This window comes from Rhododendron vialii, chromosome 10a, assembly GCF_030253575.1.
Source record: "Rhododendron vialii isolate Sample 1 chromosome 10a, ASM3025357v1".
Classification (NCBI taxonomy): domain Eukaryota; kingdom Viridiplantae; phylum Streptophyta; class Magnoliopsida; order Ericales; family Ericaceae; genus Rhododendron; species Rhododendron vialii.
Genome location: NC_080566.1, coordinates 11,442,566 through 11,464,133, shown reverse-complemented (window position 1 = coordinate 11,464,133; position 21,568 = coordinate 11,442,566). Strand labels below are relative to the sequence as shown.

The following is a 21,568-nucleotide window of genomic DNA, read 5'->3' as shown; positions in this document are numbered from 1 at the left end:
GTCTCGCCGGCCGGACCCCGTATCTTGTTGGAGGGATGGCTGCGGCCGAACGTGCCCGCTGACGGGGCTATTTTGGCTCGAAGCTGGAAAAATCGCTGCGAAAACTCTCCGGGAAGATACGGACGGCATGAGCCGAAGTTGCGGCGACCGGATGAAAGAAGGGAACGGGGGGCGGGGAAGGGATTTCGTACAAAAACGAAAAAGGGGTGCAACACGAGGACTTCCCAGGGGGTCACCCATCCTAGTACTACTCTCGCCCAAGCACGCTTAACTGCGGAGTTCTGATGGGATCCGGTGCATTAGTGCTGTTATGATCGCACCCGATAGGCACTCCGCTTTCAATTCTTTTGGTCCATTTTTCGGCCCCGTCGGGCACCGCTCCCTCTATCTCTGGCTTTCTTGGCCACGTCTCGCCGGCCGGACCCCGTATCCCGTTGGAGGGATGGCTGCGGCCGAACGTGCCCGCTGACGGGGCTATTTTGGCTCGAAGCTGGAAAAATCGCTGCGAAAACTCTCCGGGAAGATACGGACGGCATGAGCCGAAGTTGCGGCGACCGGATGAAAGAAGGGAACGGGGGGCGGGGAAGAGATTTCGTACAAAAACAAAAAAGGGGTGCAACACGAGGACTTCCCAGGGGGTCACCCATCCTAGTACTACTCTCGCCCAAGCACGCTTAACTGCGGAGTTCTGATGGGATCCGGTGCATTAGTGCTGGTATGATCGCACCCGATAGGCACTCCGCTTTCAATTCTTTTGGTACATTTTTCGGCCCCGTCGGGCACCGCTCCCTCTATCTCTGTCTTTCTTGGCCACGTCTCGCCGGCCGGACCCCGTATCCCGTTGGAGGGATGGCTGCGGCCGAACGTGCCCGCTGACGGGGCTATTTTGGCTCGAAGCTGGAAAAATCGCTGCGAAAACTCTCCGGAAAGATACGGACGGCATGAGCCGAAGTTGCGGCGACCGGATGAAAGAAGGGAACGGGGGGCGGGGAAGGGATTTCGTACAAAAACGAAAAAGGGGTGCAACACGAGGACTTCCCAGGGGGTCACCCATCCTAGTACTACTCTCGCCCAAGCACGCTTAACTGCGGAGTTCTGATGGGATCCGGTGCATTAGTGCTGGTATGATCGCACCCGATAGGCACTCCGCTTTCAATTCTTTTGGTCCATTTTTCGGCCCCGTCGGGCACCGCTCGCTCTATCTCTGTCTTTCTTGGCCACGTCTCGCCGGCCGGACCCCGTATCTTGTTGGAGGGATGGCTGCGGCCGAACGTGCCCGCTGACGGGGCTATTTTGGCTCGAAGCTGGAAAAATCGCTGCGAAAACTCTCCGGGAAGATACGGACGGCATGAGCCGAAGTTGCGGCGACCGGATGAAAGAAGGGAACGGGGGGCGGGGAAGGGATTTCGTACAAAAACGAAAAAGGGGTGCAACACGAGGACTTCCCAGGGGGTCACCCATCCTAGTACTACTCTCGCCCAAGCACGCTTAACTGCGGAGTTCTGATGGGATCCGGTGCATTAGTGCTGGTATGATCGCACCCGATAGGCACTCCGCTTTCAATTCTTTTGGTCCATTTTTCTGCCCCGTCGGGCACCGCTCGCTCTATCTCTGGCTTTCTTGGCCACGTCTCGCCGGCCGGACCCCGTATCCCGTTGGAGGGATGGCTACGGCCGAGAGTGCCCGCTGAAGGGGGCTATTTTGGCTCGCAGCTCGAAAAATCGCTGCGAAAACTCTCCGGGAAGATACGGACGGAATGAGCCGAAGTTGCGGCGACCGGATGAAAGAAGGGAACGGGGGGCGGGGAAGGGATTTCGTACAAAAACGAAAAAGGGGTGCAACACGAGGACTTCCCAGGGGGTCACCCATCCTAGTACTACTCTCGCCCAAGCACGCTTAACTGCGGAGTTCTGATGGGATCCGGTGCATTAGTGCTGGTATGATCGCACCCGATAGGCACTCCGCTTTCAATTCTTTTGGTCCATTTTTCTGCCCCGTCGGGCACTGCTCGCTCTATCTCTGGCTTTCTTGGCCACGTCTCGCCGGCCGGACCCCGTATCCCGTTGGAGGGATGGCTGCGGCCGAGAGTGCCCGCTGAAGGGGGCTATTTTGGCTCGCAGCTCGAAAAATCGCTGCGAAAACTCTCCGGGAAGATACGGACGGCATGAGCCGAAGTTGCGGCGACCGGATGAAAGAAGGGAACGGGGGGCGGGGAAGGGATTTCGTACAAAAACGAAAAAGGGGTGCAACACGAGGACTTCCCAGGGGGTCACCCATCCTAGTACTACTCTCGCCCAAGCACGCTTAACTGCGGAGTTCTGATGGGATCCGGTGCATTAGTGCTGTTATGATCGCACCCGATAGGCACTCCGCTTTCAATTCTTTTGGTCCATTTTTCGGCCCCGTCGGGCACCGCTCCCTCTATCTCTGGCTTTCTTGGCCACGTCTCGCCGGCCGGACCCCGTATCCCGTTGGAGGGATGGCTGCGGCCGAACGTGCCCGCTGACGGGGCTATTTTGGCTCGAAGCTGGAAAAATCGCTGCGAAAACTCTCCGGGAAGATACGGACGGCATGAGCCGAAGTTGCGGCGACCGGATGAAAGAAGGGAACGGGGGGCGGGGAAGGGATTTCGTACAAAAACAAAAAAGGGGTGCAACACGAGGACTTCCCAGGGGGTCACCCATCCTAGTACTACTCTCGCCCAAGCACGCTTAACTGCGGAGTTCTGATGGGATCCGGTGCATTAGTGCTGGTATGATCGCACCCGATAGGCACTCCGCTTTCAATTCTTTTGGTCCATTTTTCGGCCCCGTCGGGCACCGCTCCCTCTATCTCTGGCTTTCTTGGCCACGTCTCGCCGGCCGGACCCCGTATCCCGTTGGAGGGATGGCTGCGGCCGAACGTGCCCGCTGACGGGGCTATTTTGGCTCGAAGCTGGAAAAATCGCTGCGAAAACTCTCCGGGAAGATACGGACGGCATGAGCCGAAGTTGCGGCGACCGGATGAAAGAAGGGAACGGGGGGCGGGGAAGAGATTTCGTACAAAAACAAAAAAGGGGTGCAACACGAGGACTTCCCAGGGGGTCACCCATCCTAGTACTACTCTCGCCCAAGCACGCTTAACTGCGGAGTTCTGATGGGATCCGGTGCATTAGTGCTGGTATGATCGCACCCGATAGGCACTCCGCTTTCAATTCTTTTGGTACATTTTTCGGCCCCGTCGGGCACCGCTCCCTCTATCTCTGTCTTTCTTGGCCACGTCTCGCCGGCCGGACCCCGTATCCCGTTGGAGGGATGGCTGCGGCCGAACGTGCCCGCTGACGGGGCTATTTTGGCTCGAAGCTGGAAAAATCGCTGCGAAAACTCTCCGGAAAGATACGGACGGCATGAGCCGAAGTTGCGGCGACCGGATGAAAGAAGGGAACGGGGGGCGGGGAAGGGATTTCGTACAAAAACGAAAAAGGGGTGCAACACGAGGACTTCCCAGGGGGTCACCCATCCTAGTACTACTCTCGCCCAAGCACGCTTAACTGCGGAGTTCTGATGGGATCCGGTGCATTAGTGCTGGTATGATCGCACCCGATAGGCACTCCGCTTTCAATTCTTTTGGTCCATTTTTCGGCCCCGTCGGGCACCGCTCGCTCTATCTCTGTCTTTCTTGGCCACGTCTCGCCGGCCGGACCCCGTATCTTGTTGGAGGGATGGCTGCGGCCGAACGTGCCCGCTGACGGGGCTATTTTGGCTCGAAGCTGGAAAAATCGCTGCGAAAACTCTCCGGGAAGATACGGACGGCATGAGCCGAAGTTGCGGCGACCGGATGAAAGAAGGGAACGGGGGGCGGGGAAGGGATTTCGTACAAAAACGAAAAAGGGGTGCAACACGAGGACTTCCCAGGGGGTCACCCATCCTAGTACTACTCTCGCCCAAGCACGCTTAACTGCGGAGTTCTGATGGGATCCGGTGCATTAGTGCTGTTATGATCGCACCCGATAGGCACTCCGCTTTCAATTCTTTTGGTCCATTTTTCGGCCCCGTCGGGCACCGCTCCCTCTATCTCTGGCTTTCTTGGCCACGTCTCGCCGGCCGGACCCCGTATCCCGTTGGAGGGATGGCTGCGGCCGAACGTGCCCGCTGACGGGGCTATTTTGGCTCGAAGCTGGAAAAATCGCTGCGAAAACTCTCCGGGAAGATACGGACGGCATGAGCCGAAGTTGCGGCGACCGGATGAAAGAAGGGAACGGGGGGCGGGGAAGAGATTTCGTACAAAAACAAAAAAGGGGTGCAACACGAGGACTTCCCAGGGGGTCACCCATCCTAGTACTACTCTCGCCCAAGCACGCTTAACTGCGGAGTTCTGATGGGATCCGGTGCATTAGTGCTGGTATGATCGCACCCGATAGGCACTCCGCTTTCAATTCTTTTGGTACATTTTTCGGCCCCGTCGGGCACCGCTCCCTCTATCTCTGTCTTTCTTGGCCACGTCTCGCCGGCCGGACCCCGTATCCCGTTGGAGGGATGGCTGCGGCCGAACGTGCCCGCTGACGGGGCTATTTTGGCTCGAAGCTGGAAAAATCGCTGCGAAAACTCTCCGGAAAGATACGGACGGCATGAGCCGAAGTTGCGGCGACCGGATGAAAGAAGGGAACGGGGGGCGGGGAAGGGATTTCGTACAAAAACGAAAAAGGGGTGCAACACGAGGACTTCCCAGGGGGTCACCCATCCTAGTACTACTCTCGCCCAAGCACGCTTAACTGCGGAGTTCTGATGGGATCCGGTGCATTAGTGCTGGTATGATCGCACCCGATAGGCACTCCGCTTTCAATTCTTTTGGTCCATTTTTCGGCCCCGTCGGGCACCGCTCGCTCTATCTCTGTCTTTCTTGGCCACGTCTCGCCGGCCGGACCCCGTATCTTGTTGGAGGGATGGCTGCGGCCGAACGTGCCCGCTGACGGGGCTATTTTGGCTCGAAGCTGGAAAAATCGCTGCGAAAACTCTCCGGGAAGATACGGACGGCATGAGCCGAAGTTGCGGCGACCGGATGAAAGAAGGGAACGGGGGGCGGGGAAGGGATTTCGTACAAAAACGAAAAAGGGGTGCAACACGAGGACTTCCCAGGGGGTCACCCATCCTAGTACTACTCTCGCCCAAGCACGCTTAACTGCGGAGTTCTGATGGGATCCGGTGCATTAGTGCTGGTATGATCGCACCCGATAGGCACTCCGCTTTCAATTCTTTTGGTCCATTTTTCTCCCCCGTCGGGCACCGCTCGCTCTATCTCTGGCTTTCTTGGCTACGTCTCGCCGGCCGGACCCCGTATCCCGTTGGAGGGATGGCTACGGCCGAGAGTGCCCGCTGAAGGGGGCTATTTTGGCTCGCAGCTCGAAAAATCGCTGCGAAAACTCTCCGGGAAGATACGGACGGAATGAGCCGAAGTTGCGGCGACCGGATGAAAGAAGGGAACGGGGGGCGGGGAAGGGATTTCGTACAAAAACGAAAAAGGGGTGCAACACGAGGACTTCCCAGGGGGTCACCCATCCTAGTACTACTCTCGCCCAAGCACGCTTAACTGCGGAGTTCTGATGGGATCCGGTGCATTAGTGCTGGTATGATCGCACCCGATAGGCACTCCGCTTTCAATTCTTTTGGTCCATTTTTCTGCCCCGTCGGGCACTGCTCGCTCTATCTCTGGCTTTCTTGGCCACGTCTCGCCGGCCGGACCCCGTATCCCGTTGGAGGGATGGCTGCGGCCGAGAGTGCCCGCTGAAGGGGGCTATTTTGGCTCGCAGCTCGAAAAATCGCTGCGAAAACTCTCCGGGAAGATACGGACGGCATGAGCCGAAGTTGCGGCGACCGGATGAAAGAAGGGAACGGGGGGCGGGGAAGGGATTTCGTACAAAAACGAAAAAGGGGTGCAACACGAGGACTTCCCAGGGGGTCACCCATCCTAGTACTACTCTCGCCCAAGCACGCTTAACTGCGGAGTTCTGATGGGATCCGGTGCATTAGTGCTGTTATGATCGCACCCGATAGGCACTCCGCTTTCAATTCTTTTGGTCCATTTTTCGGCCCCGTCGGGCACCGCTCCCTCTATCTCTGGCTTTCTTGGCCACGTCTCGCCGGCCGGACCCCGTATCCCGTTGGAGGGATGGCTGCGGCCGAACGTGCCCGCTGACGGGGCTATTTTGGCTCGAAGCTGGAAAAATCGCTGCGAAAACTCTCCGGGAAGATACGGACGGCATGAGCCGAAGTTGCGGCGACCGGATGAAAGAAGGGAACGGGGGGCGGGGAAGGGATTTCGTACAAAAACAAAAAAGGGGTGCAACACGAGGACTTCCCAGGGGGTCACCCATCCTAGTACTACTCTCGCCCAAGCACGCTTAACTGCGGAGTTCTGATGGGATCCGGTGCATTAGTGCTGGTATGATCGCACCCGATAGGCACTCCGCTTTCAATTCTTTTGGTCCATTTTTCGGCCCCGTCGGGCACCGCTCCCTCTATCTCTGGCTTTCTTGGCCACGTCTCGCCGGCCGGACCCCGTATCCCGTTGGAGGGATGGCTGCGGCCGAACGTGCCCGCTGACGGGGCTATTTTGGCTCGAAGCTGGAAAAATCGCTGCGAAAACTCTCCGGAAAGATACGGACGGCATGAGCCGAAGTTGCGGCGACCGGATGAAAGAAGGGAACGGGGGGCGGGGAAGGGATTTCGTACAAAAACGAAAAAGGGGTGCAACACGAGGACTTCCCAGGGGGTCACCCATCCTAGTACTACTCTCGCCCAAGCACGCTTAACTGCGAGTTCTGATGGGATCCGGTGCATTAGTGCTGGTATGATCGCACCCGATAGGCACTCCGCTTTCAATTCTTTTGGTACATTTTTCTGCCCCGTCGGGCACCGCTCCCTCTATCTCTGGCTTTCTTGGCCACGTCTCGCCGGCCGGACCCCGTATCCCGTTGGAGGGATGGCTGCGGCCGAACGTGCCCGCTGACGGGGCTATTTTGGCTCGAAGCTGGAAAAATCGCTGCGAAAACTCTCCGGAAAGATACGGACGGCATGAGCCGAAGTTGCGGCGACCGGATGAAAGAAGGGAACGGGGGGCGGGGAAGGGATTTCGTACAAAAACGAAAAAGGGGTGCAACACGAGGACTTCCCAGGGGGTCACCCATCCTAGTACTACTCTCGCCCAAGCACGCTTAACTGCGGAGTTCTGATGGGATCCGGTGCATTAGTGCTGTTATGATCGCACCCGATAGGCACTCCGCTTTCAATTCTTTTGGTCCATTTTTCTGCCCCGTCGGGCACCGCTCCCTCTATCTCTGGCTTTCTTGGCCACGTCTCGCCGGCCGGACCCCGTATCCCGTTGGAGGGATGGCTGCGGCCGAACGTGCCCGCTGACGGGGCTATTTTGGCTCGAAGCTGGAAAAATCGCTGCGAAAACTCTCCGGGAAGATACGGACGGCATGAGCCGAAGTTGCGGCGACCGGATGAAAGAAGGGAACGGGGGGCGGGGAAGGGATTTCGTACAAAAACGAAAAAGGGGTGCAACACGAGGACTTCCCGGGGGTCACCCATCCTAGTACTACTCTCGCCCAAGCACGCTTAACTGCGGAGTTCTGATGGGATCCGGTGCATTAGTGCTGTTATGATCGCACCCGATAGGCACTCCGCTTTCAATTCTTTTGGTCCATTTTTCTGCCCCGTCGGGCACCGCTCCCTCTATCTCTGTCTTTCTTGGCCACGTCTCGCCGGCCGGACCCCGTATCCCGTTGGAGGGATGGCTGCGGCCGAACGTGCCCGCTGACGGGGCTATTTTGGCTCGCAGCTGGAAAAATCGCTGCGAAAACTCTCCGGGAAGATCCGGACGGCATGAGCCGAAGTTGCGGCGACCGGATGAAAGAAGGGAACGGGGGGCGGGGAAGGGATTTCGTACAAAAACGAAAAAGGGGTGCAACACGAGGACTTCCCAGGGGGTCACCCATCCTAGTACTACTCTCGCCCAAGCACGCTTAACTGCGGAGTTCTGATGGGATCCGGTGCATTAGTGCTGGTATGATCGCACCCGATAGGCACTCCGCTTTCAATTCTTTTGGTCCATTTTTCGGCCCCGTCGGGCACCGCTCCCTCTATCTCTGGCTTTCTTGGCCACGTCTCGCCGGCCGGACCCCGTATCCCGTTGGAGGGATGGCTGCGGCCGAACGTGCCCGCTGACGGGGCTATTTTGGCTCGAAGCTGGAAAAATCGCTGCGAAAACTCTCCGGGAAGATACGGACGGCATGAGCCGAAGTTGCGGCGACCGGATGAAAGAAGGGAACGGGGGGCGGGGAAGAGATTTCGTACAAAAACAAAAAAGGGGTGCAACACGAGGACTTCCCAGGGGGTCACCCATCCTAGTACTACTCTCGCCCAAGCACGCTTAACTGCGGAGTTCTGATGGGATCCGGTGCATTAGTGCTGGTATGATCGCACCCGATAGGCACTCCGCTTTCAATTCTTTTGGTACATTTTTCTGCCCCGTCGGGCACCGCTCCCTCTATCTCTGGCTTTCTTGGCCACGTCTCGCCGGCCGGACCCCGTATCCCGTTGGAGGGATGGCTGCGGCCGAACGTGCCCGCTGACGGGGCTATTTTGGCTCGAAGCTGGAAAAATCGCTGCGAAAACTCTCCGGAAAGATACGGACGGCATGAGCCGAAGTTGCGGCGACCGGATGAAAGAAGGGAACGGGGGGCGGGGAAGGGATTTCGTACAAAAACGAAAAAGGGGTGCAACACGAGGACTTCCAAGGGGGTCACCCATCCTAGTACTACTCTCGCCCAAGCACGCTTAACTGCGGAGTTCTGATGGGATCCGGTGCATTAGTGCTGTTATGATCGCACCCGATAGGCACTCCGCTTTCAATTCTTTTGGTCCATTTTTCGGCCCCGTCGGGCACCGCTCCCTCTATCTCTGGCTTTCTTGGCCACGTCTCGCCGGCCGGACCCCGTATCCCGTTGGAGGGATGGCTGCGGCCGAACGTGCCCGCTGACGGGGCTATTTTGGCTCGAAGCTGGAAAAATCGCTGCGAAAACTCTCCGGGAAGATACGGACGGCATGAGCCGAAGTTGCGGCGACCGGATGAAAGAAGGGAACGGGGGGCGGGGAAGGGATTTCGTACAAAAACGAAAAAGGGGTGCAACACGAGGACTTCCCAGGGGGTCACCCATCCTAGTACTACTCTCGCCCAAGCACGCTTAACTGCGGAGTTCTGATGGGATCCGGTGCATTAGTGCTGTTATGATCGCACCCGATAGGCACTCCGCTTTCAATTCTTTTGGTCCATTTTTCTGCCCCGTCGGGCACCGCTCCCTCTATCTCTGGCTTTCTTGGCCACGTCTCGCCGGCCGGACCCCGTATCCCGTTGGAGGGATGGCTGCGGCCGAACGTGCCCGCTGACGGGGCTATTTTGGCTCGAAGCTGGAAAAATCGCTGCGAAAACTCTCCGGGAAGATACGGACGGCATGAGCCGAAGTTGCGGCGACCGGATGAAAGAAGGGAACGGGGGGCGGGGAAGAGATTTCGTACAAAAACAAAAAAGGGGTGCAACACGAGGACTTCCCAGGGGGTCACCCATCCTAGTACTACTCTCGCCCAAGCACGCTTAACTGCGGAGTTCTGATGGGATCCGGTGCATTAGTGCTGGTATGATCGCACCCGATAGGCACTCCGCTTTCAATTCTTTTGGTACATTTTTCTGCCCCGTCGGGCACCGCTCCCTCTATCTCTGTCTTTCTTGGCCACGTCTCGCCGGCCGGACCCCGTATCCCGTTGGAGGGATGGCTGCGGCCGAACGTGCCCGCTGACGGGGCTATTTTGGCTCGAAGCTGGAAAAATCGCTGCGAAAACTCTCCGGAAAGATACGGACGGCATGAGCCGAAGTTGCGGCGACCGGATGAAAGAAGGGAACGGGGGGCGGGGAAGGGATTTCGTACAAAAACGAAAAAGGGGTGCAACACGAGGACTTCCCAAGGGTCACCCATCCTAGTACTACTCTCGCCCAAGCACGCTTAACTGCGGAGTTCTGATGGGATCCGGTGCATTAGTGCTGTTATGATCGCACCCGATAGGCACTCCGCTTTCAATTCTTTTGGTCCATTTTTCGGCCCCGTCGGGCACCGCTCCCTCTATCTCTGGCTTTCTTGGCCACGTCTCGCCGGCCGGACCCCGTATCCCGTTGGAGGGATGGCTGCGGCCGAACGTGCCCGCTGACGGGGCTATTTTGGCTCGAAGCTGGAAAAATCGCTGCGAAAACTCTCCGGGAAGATACGGACGGCATGAGCCGAAGTTGCGGCGACCGGATGAAAGAAGGGAACGGGGGGCGGGGAAGGGATTTCGTACAAAAACGAAAAAGGGGTGCAACACGAGGACTTCCCAGGGGGTCACCCATCCTAGTACTACTCTCGCCCAAGCACGCTTAACTGCGGAGTTCTGATGGGATCCGGTGCATTAGTGCTGTTATGATCGCACCCGATAGGCACTCCGCTTTCAATTCTTTTGGTCCATTTTTCGGCCCCGTCGGGCACCGCTCCCTCTATCTCTGGCTTTCTTGGCCACGTCTCGCCGGCCGGACCCCGTATCCCGTTGGAGGGATGGCTGCGGCCGAACGTGCCCGCTGACGGGGCTATTTTGGCTCGAAGCTGGAAAAATCGCTGCGAAAACTCTCCGGGAAGATACGGACGGCATGAGCCGAAGTTGCGGCGACCGGATGAAAGAAGGGAACGGGGGGCGGGGAAGAGATTTCGTACAAAAACAAAAAAGGGGTGCAACACGAGGACTTCCCAGGGGGTCACCCATCCTAGTACTACTCTCGCCCAAGCACGCTTAACTGCGGAGTTCTGATGGGATCCGGTGCATTAGTGCTGGTATGATCGCACCCGATAGGCACTCCGCTTTCAATTCTTTTGGTACATTTTTCGGCCCCGTCGGGCACCGCTCCCTCTATCTCTGTCTTTCTTGGCCACGTCTCGCCGGCCGGACCCCGTATCCCGTTGGAGGGATGGCTGCGGCCGAACGTGCCCGCTGACGGGGCTATTTTGGCTCGAAGCTGGAAAAATCGCTGCGAAAACTCTCCGGAAAGATACGGACGGCATGAGCCGAAGTTGCGGCGACCGGATGAAAGAAGGGAACGGGGGGCGGGGAAGGGATTTCGTACAAAAACGAAAAAGGGGTGCAACACGAGGACTTCCCAGGGGGTCACCCATCCTAGTACTACTCTCGCCCAAGCACGCTTAACTGCGGAGTTCTGATGGGATCCGGTGCATTAGTGCTGGTATGATCGCACCCGATAGGCACTCCGCTTTCAATTCTTTTGGTCCATTTTTCGGCCCCGTCGGGCACCGCTCGCTCTATCTCTGTCTTTCTTGGCCACGTCTCGCCGGCCGGACCCCGTATCTTGTTGGAGGGATGGCTGCGGCCGAACGTGCCCGCTGACGGGGCTATTTTGGCTCGAAGCTGGAAAAATCGCTGCGAAAACTCTCCGGGAAGATACGGACGGCATGAGCCGAAGTTGCGGCGACCGGATGAAAGAAGGGAACGGGGGGCGGGGAAGGGATTTCGTACAAAAACGAAAAAGGGGTGCAACACGAGGACTTCCCAGGGGGTCACCCATCCTAGTACTACTCTCGCCCAAGCACGCTTAACTGCGGAGTTCTGATGGGATCCGGTGCATTAGTGCTGTTATGATCGCACCCGATAGGCACTCCGCTTTCAATTCTTTTGGTCCATTTTTCGGCCCCGTCGGGCACCGCTCCCTCTATCTCTGGCTTTCTTGGCCACGTCTCGCCGGCCGGACCCCGTATCCCGTTGGAGGGATGGCTGCGGCCGAACGTGCCCGCTGACGGGGCTATTTTGGCTCGAAGCTGGAAAAATCGCTGCGAAAACTCTCCGGGAAGATACGGACGGCATGAGCCGAAGTTGCGGCGACCGGATGAAAGAAGGGAACGGGGGGCGGGGAAGAGATTTCGTACAAAAACAAAAAAGGGGTGCAACACGAGGACTTCCCAGGGGGTCACCCATCCTAGTACTACTCTCGCCCAAGCACGCTTAACTGCGGAGTTCTGATGGGATCCGGTGCATTAGTGCTGGTATGATCGCACCCGATAGGCACTCCGCTTTCAATTCTTTTGGTACATTTTTCGGCCCCGTCGGGCACCGCTCCCTCTATCTCTGTCTTTCTTGGCCACGTCTCGCCGGCCGGACCCCGTATCCCGTTGGAGGGATGGCTGCGGCCGAACGTGCCCGCTGACGGGGCTATTTTGGCTCGAAGCTGGAAAAATCGCTGCGAAAACTCTCCGGAAAGATACGGACGGCATGAGCCGAAGTTGCGGCGACCGGATGAAAGAAGGGAACGGGGGGCGGGGAAGGGATTTCGTACAAAAACGAAAAAGGGGTGCAACACGAGGACTTCCCAGGGGGTCACCCATCCTAGTACTACTCTCGCCCAAGCACGCTTAACTGCGGAGTTCTGATGGGATCCGGTGCATTAGTGCTGGTATGATCGCACCCGATAGGCACTCCGCTTTCAATTCTTTTGGTCCATTTTTCGGCCCCGTCGGGCACCGCTCGCTCTATCTCTGTCTTTCTTGGCCACGTCTCGCCGGCCGGACCCCGTATCTTGTTGGAGGGATGGCTGCGGCCGAACGTGCCCGCTGACGGGGCTATTTTGGCTCGAAGCTGGAAAAATCGCTGCGAAAACTCTCCGGGAAGATACGGACGGCATGAGCCGAAGTTGCGGCGACCGGATGAAAGAAGGGAACGGGGGGCGGGGAAGGGATTTCGTACAAAAACGAAAAAGGGGTGCAACACGAGGACTTCCCAGGGGGTCACCCATCCTAGTACTACTCTCGCCCAAGCACGCTTAACTGCGGAGTTCTGATGGGATCCGGTGCATTAGTGCTGGTATGATCGCACCCGATAGGCACTCCGCTTTCAATTCTTTTGGTCCATTTTTCTGCCCCGTCGGGCACCGCTCGCTCTATCTCTGGCTTTCTTGGCCACGTCTCGCCGGCCGGACCCCGTATCCCGTTGGAGGGATGGCTACGGCCGAGAGTGCCCGCTGAAGGGGGCTATTTTGGCTCGCAGCTCGAAAAATCGCTGCGAAAACTCTCCGGGAAGATACGGACGGAATGAGCCGAAGTTGCGGCGACCGGATGAAAGAAGGGAACGGGGGGCGGGGAAGGGATTTCGTACAAAAACGAAAAAGGGGTGCAACACGAGGACTTCCCAGGGGGTCACCCATCCTAGTACTACTCTCGCCCAAGCACGCTTAACTGCGGAGTTCTGATGGGATCCGGTGCATTAGTGCTGGTATGATCGCACCCGATAGGCACTCCGCTTTCAATTCTTTTGGTCCATTTTTCTGCCCCGTCGAGCACTGCTCGCTCTATCTCTGGCTTTCTTGGCCACGTCTCGCCGGCCGGACCCCGTATCCCGTTGGAGGGATGGCTGCGGCCGAGAGTGCCCGCTGAAGGGGGCTATTTTGGCTCGCAGCTCGAAAAATCGCTGCGAAAACTCTCCGGGAAGATACGGACGGCATGAGCCGAAGTTGCGGCGACCGGATGAAAGAAGGGAACGGGGGGCGGGGAAGGGATTTCGTACAAAAACGAAAAAGGGGTGCAACACGAGGACTTCCCAGGGGGTCACCCATCCTAGTACTACTCTCGCCCAAGCACGCTTAACTGCGGAGTTCTGATGGGATCCGGTGCATTAGTGCTGTTATGATCGCACCCGATAGGCACTCCGCTTTCAATTCTTTTGGTCCATTTTTCGGCCCCGTCGGGCACCGCTCCCTCTATCTCTGGCTTTCTTGGCCACGTCTCGCCGGCCGGACCCCGTATCCCGTTGGAGGGATGGCTGCGGCCGAACGTGCCCGCTGACGGGGCTATTTTGGCTCGAAGCTGGAAAAATCGCTGCGAAAACTCTCCGGGAAGATACGGACGGCATGAGCCGAAGTTGCGGCGACCGGATGAAAGAAGGGAACGGGGGGCGGGGAAGGGATTTCGTACAAAAACAAAAAAGGGGTGCAACACGAGGACTTTCCAGGGGGTCACCCATCCTAGTACTACTCTCGCCCAAGCACGCTTAACTGCGGAGTTCTGATGGGATCCGGTGCATTAGTGCTGGTATGATCGCACCCGATAGGCACTCCGCTTTCAATTCTTTTTGTCCATTTTTCGGCCCCGTCGGGCACCGCTCCCTCTATCTCTGGCTTTCTTGGCCACGTCTCGCCGGCCGGACCCCGTATCTCGTTGGAGGGATGGCTGCGGCCGAACGTGCCCGCTGACGGGGCTATTTTGGCTCGAAGCTGGAAAAATCGCTGCGAAAACTCTCCGGAAAGATACGGACGGCATGAGCCGAAGTTGCGGCGACCGGATGAAAGAAGGGAACGGGGGGCGGGGAAGGGATTTCGTACAAAAACGAAAAAGGGGTGCAACACGAGGACTTCCCAGGGGGTCACCCATCCTAGTACTACTCTCGCCCAAGCACGCTTAACTGCGGAGTTCTGATGGGATCCGGTGCATTAGTGCTGGTATGATCGCACCCGATAGGCACTCCGCTTTCAATTCTTTTGGTACATTTTTCGGCCCCGTCGGGCACCGCTCCCTCTATCTCTGTCTTTCTTGGCCACGTCTCGCCGGCCGGACCCCGTATCCCGTTGGAGGGATGGCTGCGGCCGAACGTGCCCGCTGACGGGGCTATTTTGGCTCGAAGCTGGAAAAATCGCTGCGAAAACTCTCCGGAAAGATACGGACGGCATGAGCCGAAGTTGCGGCGACCGGATGAAAGAAGGGAACGGGGGGCGGGGAAGGGATTTCGTACAAAAACGAAAAAGGGGTGCAACACGAGGACTTCCCAAGGGTCACCCATCCTAGTACTACTCTCGCCCAAGCACGCTTAACTGCGGAGTTCTGATGGGATCCGGTGCATTAGTGCTGTTATGATCGCACCCGATAGGCACTCCGCTTTCAATTCTTTTGGTCCATTTTTCGGCCCCGTCGGGCACCGCTCCCTCTATCTCTGGCTTTCTTGGCCACGTCTCGCCGGCCGGACCCCGTATCCCGTTGGAGGGATGGCTGCGGCCGAACGTGCCCGCTGACGGGGCTATTTTGGCTCGAAGCTGGAAAAATCGCTGCGAAAACTCTCCGGGAAGATACGGACGGCATGAGCCGAAGTTGCGGCGACCGGATGAAAGAAGGGAACGGGGGGCGGGGAAGGGATTTCGTACAAAAACGAAAAAGGGGTGCAACACGAGGACTTCCCAGGGGGTCACCCATCCTAGTACTACTCTCGCCCAAGCACGCTTAACTGCGGAGTTCTGATGGGATCCGGTGCATTAGTGCTGTTATGATCGCACCCGATAGGCACTCCGCTTTCAATTCTTTTGGTCCATTTTTCGGCCCCGTCGGGCACCGCTCCCTCTATCTCTGGCTTTCTTGGCCACGTCTCGCCGGCCGGACCCCGTATCCCGTTGGAGGGATGGCTGCGGCCGAACGTGCCCGCTGACGGGGCTATTTTGGCTCGAAGCTGGAAAAATCGCTGCGAAAACTCTCCGGGAAGATACGGACGGCATGAGCCGAAGTTGCGGCGACCGGATGAAAGAAGGGAACGGGGGGCGGGGAAGAGATTTCGTACAAAAACAAAAAAGGGGTGCAACACGAGGACTTCCCAGGGGGTCACCCATCCTAGTACTACTCTCGCCCAAGCACGCTTAACTGCGGAGTTCTGATGGGATCCGGTGCATTAGTGCTGGTATGATCGCACCCGATAGGCACTCCGCTTTCAATTCTTTTGGTACATTTTTCGGCCCCGTCGGGCACCGCTCCCTCTATCTCTGTCTTTCTTGGCCACGTCTCGCCGGCCGGACCCCGTATCCCGTTGGAGGGATGGCTGCGGCCGAACGTGCCCGCTGACGGGGCTATTTTGGCTCGAAGCTGGAAAAATCGCTGCGAAAACTCTCCGGAAAGATACGGACGGCATGAGCCGAAGTTGCGGCGACCGGATGAAAGAAGGGAACGGGGGGCGGGGAAGGGATTTCGTACAAAAACGAAAAAGGGGTGCAACACGAGGACTTCCCAGGGGGTCACCCATCCTAGTACTACTCTCGCCCAAGCACGCTTAACTGCGGAGTTCTGATGGGATCCGGTGCATTAGTGCTGGTATGATCGCACCCGATAGGCACTCCGCTTTCAATTCTTTTGGTCCATTTTTCGGCCCCGTCGGGCACCGCTCGCTCTATCTCTGTCTTTCTTGGCCACGTCTCGCCGGCCGGACCCCGTATCTTGTTGGAGGGATGGCTGCGGCCGAACGTGCCCGCTGACGGGGCTATTTTGGCTCGAAGCTGGAAAAATCGCTGCGAAAACTCTCCGGGAAGATACGGACGGCATGAGCCGAAGTTGCGGCGACCGGATGAAAGAAGGGAACGGGGGGCGGGGAAGGGATTTCGTACAAAAACGAAAAAGGGGTGCAACACGAGGACTTCCCAGGGGGTCACCCATCCTAGTACTACTCTCGCCCAAGCACGCTTAACTGCGGAGTTCTGATGGGATCCGGTGCATTAGTGCTGTTATGATCGCACCCGATAGGCACTCCGCTTTCAATTCTTTTGGTCCATTTTTCGGCCCCGTCGGGCACCGCTCCCTCTATCTCTGGCTTTCTTGGCCACGTCTCGCCGGCCGGACCCCGTATCCCGTTGGAGGGATGGCTGCGGCCGAACGTGCCCGCTGACGGGGCTATTTTGGCTCGAAGCTGGAAAAATCGCTGCGAAAACTCTCCGGGAAGATACGGACGGCATGAGCCGAAGTTGCGGCGACCGGATGAAAGAAGGGAACGGGGGGCGGGGAAGAGATTTCGTACAAAAACAAAAAAGGGGTGCAACACGAGGACTTCCCAGGGGGTCACCCATCCTAGTACTACTCTCGCCCAAGCACGCTTAACTGCGGAGTTCTGATGGGATCCGGTGCATTAGTGCTGGTATGATCGCACCCGATAGGCACTCCGCTTTCAATTCTTTTGGTACATTTTTCGGCCCCGTCGGGCACCGCTCCCTCTATCTCTGTCTTTCTTGGCCACGTCTCGCCGGCCGGACCCCGTATCCCGTTGGAGGGATGGCTGCGGCCGAACGTGCCCGCTGACGGGGCTATTTTGGCTCGAAGCTGGAAAAATCGCTGCGAAAACTCTCCGGAAAGATACGGACGGCATGAGCCGAAGTTGCGGCGACCGGATGAAAGAAGGGAACGGGGGGCGGGGAAGGGATTTCGTACAAAAACGAAAAAGGGGTGCAACACGAGGACTTCCCAGGGGGTCACCCATCCTAGTACTACTCTCGCCCAAGCACGCTTAACTGCGGAGTTCTGATGGGATCCGGTGCATTAGTGCTGGTATGATCGCACCCGATAGGCACTCCGCTTTCAATTCTTTTGGTCCATTTTTCGGCCCCGTCGGGCACCGCTCGCTCTATCTCTGTCTTTCTTGGCCACGTCTCGCCGGCCGGACCCCGTATCTTGTTGGAGGGATGGCTGCGGCCGAACGTGCCCGCTGACGGGGCTATTTTGGCTCGAAGCTGGAAAAATCGCTGCGAAAACTCTCCGGGAAGATACGGACGGCATGAGCCGAAGTTGCGGCGACCGGATGAAAGAAGGGAACGGGGGGCGGGGAAGGGATTTCGTACAAAAACGAAAAAGGGGTGCAACACGAGGACTTCCCAGGGGGTCACCCATCCTAGTACTACTCTCGCCCAAGCACGCTTAACTGCGGAGTTCTGATGGGATCCGGTGCATTAGTGCTGGTATGATCGCACCCGATAGGCACTCCGCTTTCAATTCTTTTGGTCCATTTTTCTGCCCCGTCGGGCACCGCTCGCTCTATCTCTGGCTTTCTTGGCCACGTCTCGCCGGCCGGACCCCGTATCCCGTTGGAGGGATGGCTACGGCCGAGAGTGCCCGCTGAAGGGGGCTATTTTGGCTCGCAGCTCGAAAAATCGCTGCGAAAACTCTCCGGGAAGATACGGACGGAATGAGCCGAAGTTGCGGCGACCGGATGAAAGAAGGGAACGGGGGGCGGGGAAGGGATTTCGTACAAAAACGAAAAAGGGGTGCAACACGAGGACTTCCCAGGGGGTCACCCATCCTAGTACTACTCTCGCCCAAGCACGCTTAACTGCGGAGTTCTGATGGGATCCGGTGCATTAGTGCTGGTATGATCGCACCCGATAGGCACTCCGCTTTCAATTCTTTTGGTCCATTTTTCTGCCCCGTCGGGCACTGCTCGCTCTATCTCTGGCTTTCTTGGCCACGTCTCGCCGGCCGGACCCCGTATCCCGTTGGAGGGATGGCTGCGGCCGAGAGTGCCCGCTGAAGGGGGCTATTTTGGCTCGCAGCTCGAAAAATCGCTGCGAAAACTCTCCGGGAAGATACGGACGGCATGAGCCGAAGTTGCGGCGACCGGATGAAAGAAGGGAACGGGGGGCGGGGAAGGGATTTCGTACAAAAACGAAAAAGGGGTGCAACACGAGGACTTCCCAGGGGGTCACCCATCCTAGTACTACTCTCGCCCAAGCACGCTTAACTGCGGAGTTCTGATGGGATCCGGTGCATTAGTGCTGTTATGATCGCACCCGATAGGCACTCCGCTTTCAATTCTTTTGGTCCATTTTTCGGCCCCGTCGGGCACCGCTCCCTCTATCTCTGGCTTTCTTGGCCACGTCTCGCCGGCCGGACCCCGTATCCCGTTGGAGGGATGGCTGCGGCCGAACGTGCCCGCTGACGGGGCTATTTTGGCTCGAAGCTGGAAAAATCGCTGCGAAAACTCTCCGGGAAGATACGGACGGCATGAGCCGAAGTTGCGGCGACCGGATGAAAGAAGGGAACGGGGGGCGGGGAAGGGATTTCGTACAAAAACAAAAAAGGGGTGCAACACGAGGACTTCCCAGGGGGTCACCCATCCTAGTACTACTCTCGCCCAAGCACGCTTAACTGCGGAGTTCTGATGGGATCCGGTGCATTAGTGCTGGTATGATCGCACCCGATAGGCACTCCGCTTTCAATTCTTTTTGTCCATTTTTCGGCCCCGTCGGGCACCGCTCCCTCTATCTCTGGCTTTCTTGGCCACGTCTCGCCGGCCGGACCCCGTATCCCGTTGGAGGGATGGCTGCGGCCGAACGTGCCCGCTGACGGGGCTATTTTGGCTCGAAGCTGGAAAAATCGCTGCGAAAACTCTCCGGAAAGATACGGACGGCATGAGCCGAAGTTGCGGCGACCGGATGAAAGAAGGGAACGGGGGGCGGGGAAGGGATTTCGTACAAAAACGAAAAAGGGGTGCAACACGAGGACTTCCCAGGGGGTCACCCATCCTAGTACTACTCTCGCCCAAGCACGCTTAACTGCGGAGTTCTGATGGGATCCGGTGCATTAGTGCTGGTATGATCGCACCCGATAGGCACTCCGCTTTCAATTCTTTTGGTACATTTTTCGGCCCCGTCGGGCACCGCTCCCTCTATCTCTGTCTTTCTTGGCCACGTCTCGCCGGCCGGACCCCGTATCCCGTTGGAGGGATGGCTGCGGCCGAACGTGCCCGCTGACGGGGCTATTTTGGCTCGAAGCTGGAAAAATCGCTGCGAAAACTCTCCGGAAAGATACGGACGGCATGAGCCGAAGTTGCGGCGACCGGATGAAAGAAGGGAACGGGGGGCGGGGAAGGGATTTCGTACAAAAACGAAAAAGGGGTGCAACACGAGGACTTCCCAGGGGGTCACCCATCCTAGTACTACTCTCGCCCAAGCACGCTTAACTGCGGAGTTCTGATGGGATCCGGTGCATTAGTGCTGGTATGATCGCACCCGATAGGCACTCCGCTTTCAATTCTTTTGGTCCATTTTTCGGCCCCGTCGGGCACCGCTCGCTCTATCTCTGTCTTTCTTGGCCACGTCTCGCCGGCCGGACCCCGTATCCCGTTGGAGGGATGGCTGCGGCCGAACGTGCCCGCTGACGGGGCTATTTTGGCTCGAAGCTGGAAAAATCGCTGCGAAAACTCTCCGGGAAGATACGGACGGCATGAGCCGAAGTTGCGGCGACCGGATGAAAGAAGGGAACGGGGGGCGGGGAAGGGATTTCGTACAAAAACGAAAAAGGGGTGCAACACGAGGACTTCCCAGGGGATCACCCATCCTAGTACTACTCTCGCCCAAGCACGCTTAACTGCGGAGTTCTGATGGGATCCGGTGCATTAGTGCTGTTATGATCGCACCCGATAGGCACTCCGCTTTCAATTCTTTTGGTCCATTTTTCTGCCCCGTCGGGCACCGCTCCCTCTATCTCTGGCTTTCTTGGCCACGTCTCGCCGGCCGGACCCCGTATCCCGTTGGAGGGATGGCTGCGGCCGAACGTGCCCGCTGACGGGGCTATTTTGGCTCGAAGCTGGAAAAATCGCTGCGAAAACTCTCCGGGAAGATACGGACGGCATGAGCCGAAGTTGCGGCGACCGGATGAAAGAAGGGAACGGGGGGCGGGGAAGAGATTTCGTACAAAAACGAAAAAGGGGTGCAACACGAGGACTTCCCAGGGGGTCACCCATCCTAGTACTACTCTCGCCCAAGCACGCTTAACTGCGGAGTTCTGATGGGATCCGGTGCATTAGTGCTGGTATGATCGCACCCGATAGGCACTCCGCTTTCAATTCTTTTGGTCCATTTTTCGGCCCCGTCGGGCACCGCTCCCTCTATCTCTGGCTTTCTTGCCCACGTCTCGCCGGCCGGACCCCGTATCCCGTTGGAGGGATGGCTGCGGCCGAACGTGCCCGCTGACGGGGCTATTTTGGCTCGAAGCTGGAAAAATCGCTGCGAAAACTCTCCGGGAAGATACGGACGGCATGAGCCGAAGTTGCGGCGACCGGATGAAAGAAGGGAACGGGGGGCGGGGAAGGGATTTCGTACAAAAACGAAAAAGGGGTGCAACACGAGGACTTCCCAGGGGGTCACCCATCCTAGTACTACTCTCGCCCAAGCACGCTTAACTGCGGAGTTCTGATGGGATCCGGTGCATTAGTGCTGTTATGATCGCACCCGATAGGCACTCCGCTTTCAATTCTTTTGGTCCATTTTTCGGCCCCGTCGGGCACCGCTCCCTCTATCTCTGGCTTTCTTGGCCACGTCTCGCCGGCCGGACCCCGTATCCAGTTGGAGGGATGGCTGCGGCCGAACGTGCCCGCTGACGGGGCTATTTTGGCTCGAAGCTGGAAAAATCGCTGCGAAAACTCTCCGGGAAGATACGGACGGCATGAGCCGAAGTTGCGGCGACCGGATGAAAGAAGGGAACGGGGGGCGGGGAAGAGATTTCGTACAAAAACGAAAAAGGGGTGCAACACGAGGACTTCCCAGGGGGTCACCCATCCTAGTACTACTCTCGCCCAAGCACGCTTAACTGCGGAGTTCTGATGGGATCCGGTGCATTAGTGCTGGTATGATCGCACCCGATAGGCACTCCGCTTTCAATTCTTTTGGTACATTTTTCTGCCCCGTCGGGCACCGCTCCCTCTATCTCTGTCTTTCT

General features: G+C 57.8%; 53 non-coding genes across 53 annotated transcripts; all 53 read right to left on the bottom strand.

The window, feature by feature from the left end:
- Positions 1-203: 203 nt before the first annotated feature.
- LOC131305477 (5S ribosomal RNA) lies at positions 204-322 on the bottom strand. Its single transcript, XR_009193057.1, has one exon. It is a non-coding gene; the product is annotated as a 5S ribosomal RNA (ribosomal RNA).
- A 288-nt stretch (positions 323-610) lies between these two features.
- LOC131306000 (5S ribosomal RNA) lies at positions 611-729 on the bottom strand. The gene has a single exon (XR_009193553.1). It is a non-coding gene; the product is annotated as a 5S ribosomal RNA (ribosomal RNA).
- A 288-nt stretch (positions 730-1,017) lies between these two features.
- LOC131305999 (5S ribosomal RNA) lies at positions 1,018-1,136 on the bottom strand. The gene has a single exon (XR_009193552.1). It is a non-coding gene; the product is annotated as a 5S ribosomal RNA (ribosomal RNA).
- A 288-nt stretch (positions 1,137-1,424) lies between these two features.
- Positions 1,425-1,543, bottom strand: LOC131305998 (5S ribosomal RNA). The gene has a single exon (XR_009193551.1). It is a non-coding gene; the product is annotated as a 5S ribosomal RNA (ribosomal RNA).
- A 289-nt stretch (positions 1,544-1,832) lies between these two features.
- LOC131305997 (5S ribosomal RNA) lies at positions 1,833-1,951 on the bottom strand. Its single transcript, XR_009193550.1, has one exon. It is a non-coding gene; the product is annotated as a 5S ribosomal RNA (ribosomal RNA).
- Positions 1,952-2,240: 289 nt separating this feature from the next.
- On the bottom strand, positions 2,241-2,359 carry LOC131305476 (5S ribosomal RNA). The gene has a single exon (XR_009193056.1). It is a non-coding gene; the product is annotated as a 5S ribosomal RNA (ribosomal RNA).
- A 288-nt stretch (positions 2,360-2,647) lies between these two features.
- On the bottom strand, positions 2,648-2,766 carry LOC131305996 (5S ribosomal RNA). Its single transcript, XR_009193549.1, has one exon. It is a non-coding gene; the product is annotated as a 5S ribosomal RNA (ribosomal RNA).
- Positions 2,767-3,054: 288 nt separating this feature from the next.
- LOC131305994 (5S ribosomal RNA) lies at positions 3,055-3,173 on the bottom strand. The gene has a single exon (XR_009193547.1). It is a non-coding gene; the product is annotated as a 5S ribosomal RNA (ribosomal RNA).
- A 288-nt stretch (positions 3,174-3,461) lies between these two features.
- On the bottom strand, positions 3,462-3,580 carry LOC131305993 (5S ribosomal RNA). The gene has a single exon (XR_009193546.1). It is a non-coding gene; the product is annotated as a 5S ribosomal RNA (ribosomal RNA).
- Positions 3,581-3,868: 288 nt separating this feature from the next.
- Positions 3,869-3,987, bottom strand: LOC131305475 (5S ribosomal RNA). The gene has a single exon (XR_009193055.1). It is a non-coding gene; the product is annotated as a 5S ribosomal RNA (ribosomal RNA).
- Positions 3,988-4,275: 288 nt separating this feature from the next.
- On the bottom strand, positions 4,276-4,394 carry LOC131305992 (5S ribosomal RNA). Its single transcript, XR_009193545.1, has one exon. It is a non-coding gene; the product is annotated as a 5S ribosomal RNA (ribosomal RNA).
- A 288-nt stretch (positions 4,395-4,682) lies between these two features.
- On the bottom strand, positions 4,683-4,801 carry LOC131305991 (5S ribosomal RNA). The gene has a single exon (XR_009193544.1). It is a non-coding gene; the product is annotated as a 5S ribosomal RNA (ribosomal RNA).
- A 288-nt stretch (positions 4,802-5,089) lies between these two features.
- LOC131305990 (5S ribosomal RNA) lies at positions 5,090-5,208 on the bottom strand. The gene has a single exon (XR_009193543.1). It is a non-coding gene; the product is annotated as a 5S ribosomal RNA (ribosomal RNA).
- Positions 5,209-5,497: 289 nt separating this feature from the next.
- LOC131305988 (5S ribosomal RNA) lies at positions 5,498-5,616 on the bottom strand. The gene has a single exon (XR_009193541.1). It is a non-coding gene; the product is annotated as a 5S ribosomal RNA (ribosomal RNA).
- Positions 5,617-5,905: 289 nt separating this feature from the next.
- LOC131305474 (5S ribosomal RNA) lies at positions 5,906-6,024 on the bottom strand. Its single transcript, XR_009193054.1, has one exon. It is a non-coding gene; the product is annotated as a 5S ribosomal RNA (ribosomal RNA).
- A 288-nt stretch (positions 6,025-6,312) lies between these two features.
- Positions 6,313-6,431, bottom strand: LOC131305987 (5S ribosomal RNA). Its single transcript, XR_009193540.1, has one exon. It is a non-coding gene; the product is annotated as a 5S ribosomal RNA (ribosomal RNA).
- Positions 6,432-6,719: 288 nt separating this feature from the next.
- LOC131305675 (5S ribosomal RNA) lies at positions 6,720-6,837 on the bottom strand. The gene has a single exon (XR_009193247.1). It is a non-coding gene; the product is annotated as a 5S ribosomal RNA (ribosomal RNA).
- Positions 6,838-7,125: 288 nt separating this feature from the next.
- LOC131305472 (5S ribosomal RNA) lies at positions 7,126-7,244 on the bottom strand. Its single transcript, XR_009193053.1, has one exon. It is a non-coding gene; the product is annotated as a 5S ribosomal RNA (ribosomal RNA).
- Positions 7,245-7,532: 288 nt separating this feature from the next.
- Positions 7,533-7,650, bottom strand: LOC131305686 (5S ribosomal RNA). Its single transcript, XR_009193258.1, has one exon. It is a non-coding gene; the product is annotated as a 5S ribosomal RNA (ribosomal RNA).
- Positions 7,651-7,938: 288 nt separating this feature from the next.
- LOC131305986 (5S ribosomal RNA) lies at positions 7,939-8,057 on the bottom strand. Its single transcript, XR_009193539.1, has one exon. It is a non-coding gene; the product is annotated as a 5S ribosomal RNA (ribosomal RNA).
- A 288-nt stretch (positions 8,058-8,345) lies between these two features.
- On the bottom strand, positions 8,346-8,464 carry LOC131305985 (5S ribosomal RNA). Its single transcript, XR_009193538.1, has one exon. It is a non-coding gene; the product is annotated as a 5S ribosomal RNA (ribosomal RNA).
- Positions 8,465-8,752: 288 nt separating this feature from the next.
- Positions 8,753-8,871, bottom strand: LOC131305543 (5S ribosomal RNA). Its single transcript, XR_009193120.1, has one exon. It is a non-coding gene; the product is annotated as a 5S ribosomal RNA (ribosomal RNA).
- Positions 8,872-9,159: 288 nt separating this feature from the next.
- Positions 9,160-9,278, bottom strand: LOC131305471 (5S ribosomal RNA). The gene has a single exon (XR_009193052.1). It is a non-coding gene; the product is annotated as a 5S ribosomal RNA (ribosomal RNA).
- A 288-nt stretch (positions 9,279-9,566) lies between these two features.
- LOC131305984 (5S ribosomal RNA) lies at positions 9,567-9,685 on the bottom strand. Its single transcript, XR_009193537.1, has one exon. It is a non-coding gene; the product is annotated as a 5S ribosomal RNA (ribosomal RNA).
- Positions 9,686-9,973: 288 nt separating this feature from the next.
- On the bottom strand, positions 9,974-10,091 carry LOC131305682 (5S ribosomal RNA). The gene has a single exon (XR_009193254.1). It is a non-coding gene; the product is annotated as a 5S ribosomal RNA (ribosomal RNA).
- Positions 10,092-10,379: 288 nt separating this feature from the next.
- On the bottom strand, positions 10,380-10,498 carry LOC131305469 (5S ribosomal RNA). Its single transcript, XR_009193050.1, has one exon. It is a non-coding gene; the product is annotated as a 5S ribosomal RNA (ribosomal RNA).
- Positions 10,499-10,786: 288 nt separating this feature from the next.
- On the bottom strand, positions 10,787-10,905 carry LOC131305982 (5S ribosomal RNA). The gene has a single exon (XR_009193535.1). It is a non-coding gene; the product is annotated as a 5S ribosomal RNA (ribosomal RNA).
- Positions 10,906-11,193: 288 nt separating this feature from the next.
- LOC131305981 (5S ribosomal RNA) lies at positions 11,194-11,312 on the bottom strand. Its single transcript, XR_009193534.1, has one exon. It is a non-coding gene; the product is annotated as a 5S ribosomal RNA (ribosomal RNA).
- A 288-nt stretch (positions 11,313-11,600) lies between these two features.
- On the bottom strand, positions 11,601-11,719 carry LOC131305468 (5S ribosomal RNA). The gene has a single exon (XR_009193049.1). It is a non-coding gene; the product is annotated as a 5S ribosomal RNA (ribosomal RNA).
- A 288-nt stretch (positions 11,720-12,007) lies between these two features.
- Positions 12,008-12,126, bottom strand: LOC131305980 (5S ribosomal RNA). Its single transcript, XR_009193533.1, has one exon. It is a non-coding gene; the product is annotated as a 5S ribosomal RNA (ribosomal RNA).
- Positions 12,127-12,414: 288 nt separating this feature from the next.
- On the bottom strand, positions 12,415-12,533 carry LOC131305979 (5S ribosomal RNA). Its single transcript, XR_009193532.1, has one exon. It is a non-coding gene; the product is annotated as a 5S ribosomal RNA (ribosomal RNA).
- Positions 12,534-12,821: 288 nt separating this feature from the next.
- On the bottom strand, positions 12,822-12,940 carry LOC131305978 (5S ribosomal RNA). Its single transcript, XR_009193531.1, has one exon. It is a non-coding gene; the product is annotated as a 5S ribosomal RNA (ribosomal RNA).
- Positions 12,941-13,229: 289 nt separating this feature from the next.
- On the bottom strand, positions 13,230-13,348 carry LOC131305977 (5S ribosomal RNA). The gene has a single exon (XR_009193530.1). It is a non-coding gene; the product is annotated as a 5S ribosomal RNA (ribosomal RNA).
- A 289-nt stretch (positions 13,349-13,637) lies between these two features.
- Positions 13,638-13,756, bottom strand: LOC131305467 (5S ribosomal RNA). Its single transcript, XR_009193048.1, has one exon. It is a non-coding gene; the product is annotated as a 5S ribosomal RNA (ribosomal RNA).
- Positions 13,757-14,044: 288 nt separating this feature from the next.
- Positions 14,045-14,163, bottom strand: LOC131305230 (5S ribosomal RNA). Its single transcript, XR_009192825.1, has one exon. It is a non-coding gene; the product is annotated as a 5S ribosomal RNA (ribosomal RNA).
- A 288-nt stretch (positions 14,164-14,451) lies between these two features.
- Positions 14,452-14,570, bottom strand: LOC131305976 (5S ribosomal RNA). The gene has a single exon (XR_009193529.1). It is a non-coding gene; the product is annotated as a 5S ribosomal RNA (ribosomal RNA).
- A 288-nt stretch (positions 14,571-14,858) lies between these two features.
- On the bottom strand, positions 14,859-14,976 carry LOC131305681 (5S ribosomal RNA). The gene has a single exon (XR_009193253.1). It is a non-coding gene; the product is annotated as a 5S ribosomal RNA (ribosomal RNA).
- A 288-nt stretch (positions 14,977-15,264) lies between these two features.
- Positions 15,265-15,383, bottom strand: LOC131305466 (5S ribosomal RNA). The gene has a single exon (XR_009193047.1). It is a non-coding gene; the product is annotated as a 5S ribosomal RNA (ribosomal RNA).
- A 288-nt stretch (positions 15,384-15,671) lies between these two features.
- On the bottom strand, positions 15,672-15,790 carry LOC131305975 (5S ribosomal RNA). The gene has a single exon (XR_009193528.1). It is a non-coding gene; the product is annotated as a 5S ribosomal RNA (ribosomal RNA).
- A 288-nt stretch (positions 15,791-16,078) lies between these two features.
- LOC131305974 (5S ribosomal RNA) lies at positions 16,079-16,197 on the bottom strand. The gene has a single exon (XR_009193527.1). It is a non-coding gene; the product is annotated as a 5S ribosomal RNA (ribosomal RNA).
- Positions 16,198-16,485: 288 nt separating this feature from the next.
- Positions 16,486-16,604, bottom strand: LOC131305465 (5S ribosomal RNA). Its single transcript, XR_009193046.1, has one exon. It is a non-coding gene; the product is annotated as a 5S ribosomal RNA (ribosomal RNA).
- A 288-nt stretch (positions 16,605-16,892) lies between these two features.
- Positions 16,893-17,011, bottom strand: LOC131305973 (5S ribosomal RNA). Its single transcript, XR_009193525.1, has one exon. It is a non-coding gene; the product is annotated as a 5S ribosomal RNA (ribosomal RNA).
- A 288-nt stretch (positions 17,012-17,299) lies between these two features.
- Positions 17,300-17,418, bottom strand: LOC131305971 (5S ribosomal RNA). Its single transcript, XR_009193523.1, has one exon. It is a non-coding gene; the product is annotated as a 5S ribosomal RNA (ribosomal RNA).
- A 288-nt stretch (positions 17,419-17,706) lies between these two features.
- On the bottom strand, positions 17,707-17,825 carry LOC131305970 (5S ribosomal RNA). The gene has a single exon (XR_009193522.1). It is a non-coding gene; the product is annotated as a 5S ribosomal RNA (ribosomal RNA).
- Positions 17,826-18,114: 289 nt separating this feature from the next.
- On the bottom strand, positions 18,115-18,233 carry LOC131305969 (5S ribosomal RNA). The gene has a single exon (XR_009193521.1). It is a non-coding gene; the product is annotated as a 5S ribosomal RNA (ribosomal RNA).
- A 289-nt stretch (positions 18,234-18,522) lies between these two features.
- LOC131305464 (5S ribosomal RNA) lies at positions 18,523-18,641 on the bottom strand. The gene has a single exon (XR_009193045.1). It is a non-coding gene; the product is annotated as a 5S ribosomal RNA (ribosomal RNA).
- A 288-nt stretch (positions 18,642-18,929) lies between these two features.
- On the bottom strand, positions 18,930-19,048 carry LOC131305968 (5S ribosomal RNA). The gene has a single exon (XR_009193520.1). It is a non-coding gene; the product is annotated as a 5S ribosomal RNA (ribosomal RNA).
- A 288-nt stretch (positions 19,049-19,336) lies between these two features.
- Positions 19,337-19,455, bottom strand: LOC131305967 (5S ribosomal RNA). Its single transcript, XR_009193519.1, has one exon. It is a non-coding gene; the product is annotated as a 5S ribosomal RNA (ribosomal RNA).
- Positions 19,456-19,743: 288 nt separating this feature from the next.
- On the bottom strand, positions 19,744-19,862 carry LOC131305966 (5S ribosomal RNA). The gene has a single exon (XR_009193518.1). It is a non-coding gene; the product is annotated as a 5S ribosomal RNA (ribosomal RNA).
- A 288-nt stretch (positions 19,863-20,150) lies between these two features.
- On the bottom strand, positions 20,151-20,269 carry LOC131305545 (5S ribosomal RNA). The gene has a single exon (XR_009193122.1). It is a non-coding gene; the product is annotated as a 5S ribosomal RNA (ribosomal RNA).
- A 288-nt stretch (positions 20,270-20,557) lies between these two features.
- On the bottom strand, positions 20,558-20,676 carry LOC131305965 (5S ribosomal RNA). Its single transcript, XR_009193517.1, has one exon. It is a non-coding gene; the product is annotated as a 5S ribosomal RNA (ribosomal RNA).
- A 288-nt stretch (positions 20,677-20,964) lies between these two features.
- LOC131305463 (5S ribosomal RNA) lies at positions 20,965-21,083 on the bottom strand. Its single transcript, XR_009193044.1, has one exon. It is a non-coding gene; the product is annotated as a 5S ribosomal RNA (ribosomal RNA).
- A 288-nt stretch (positions 21,084-21,371) lies between these two features.
- Positions 21,372-21,490, bottom strand: LOC131305964 (5S ribosomal RNA). The gene has a single exon (XR_009193516.1). It is a non-coding gene; the product is annotated as a 5S ribosomal RNA (ribosomal RNA).
- Positions 21,491-21,568: the final 78 nt, after the last annotated feature.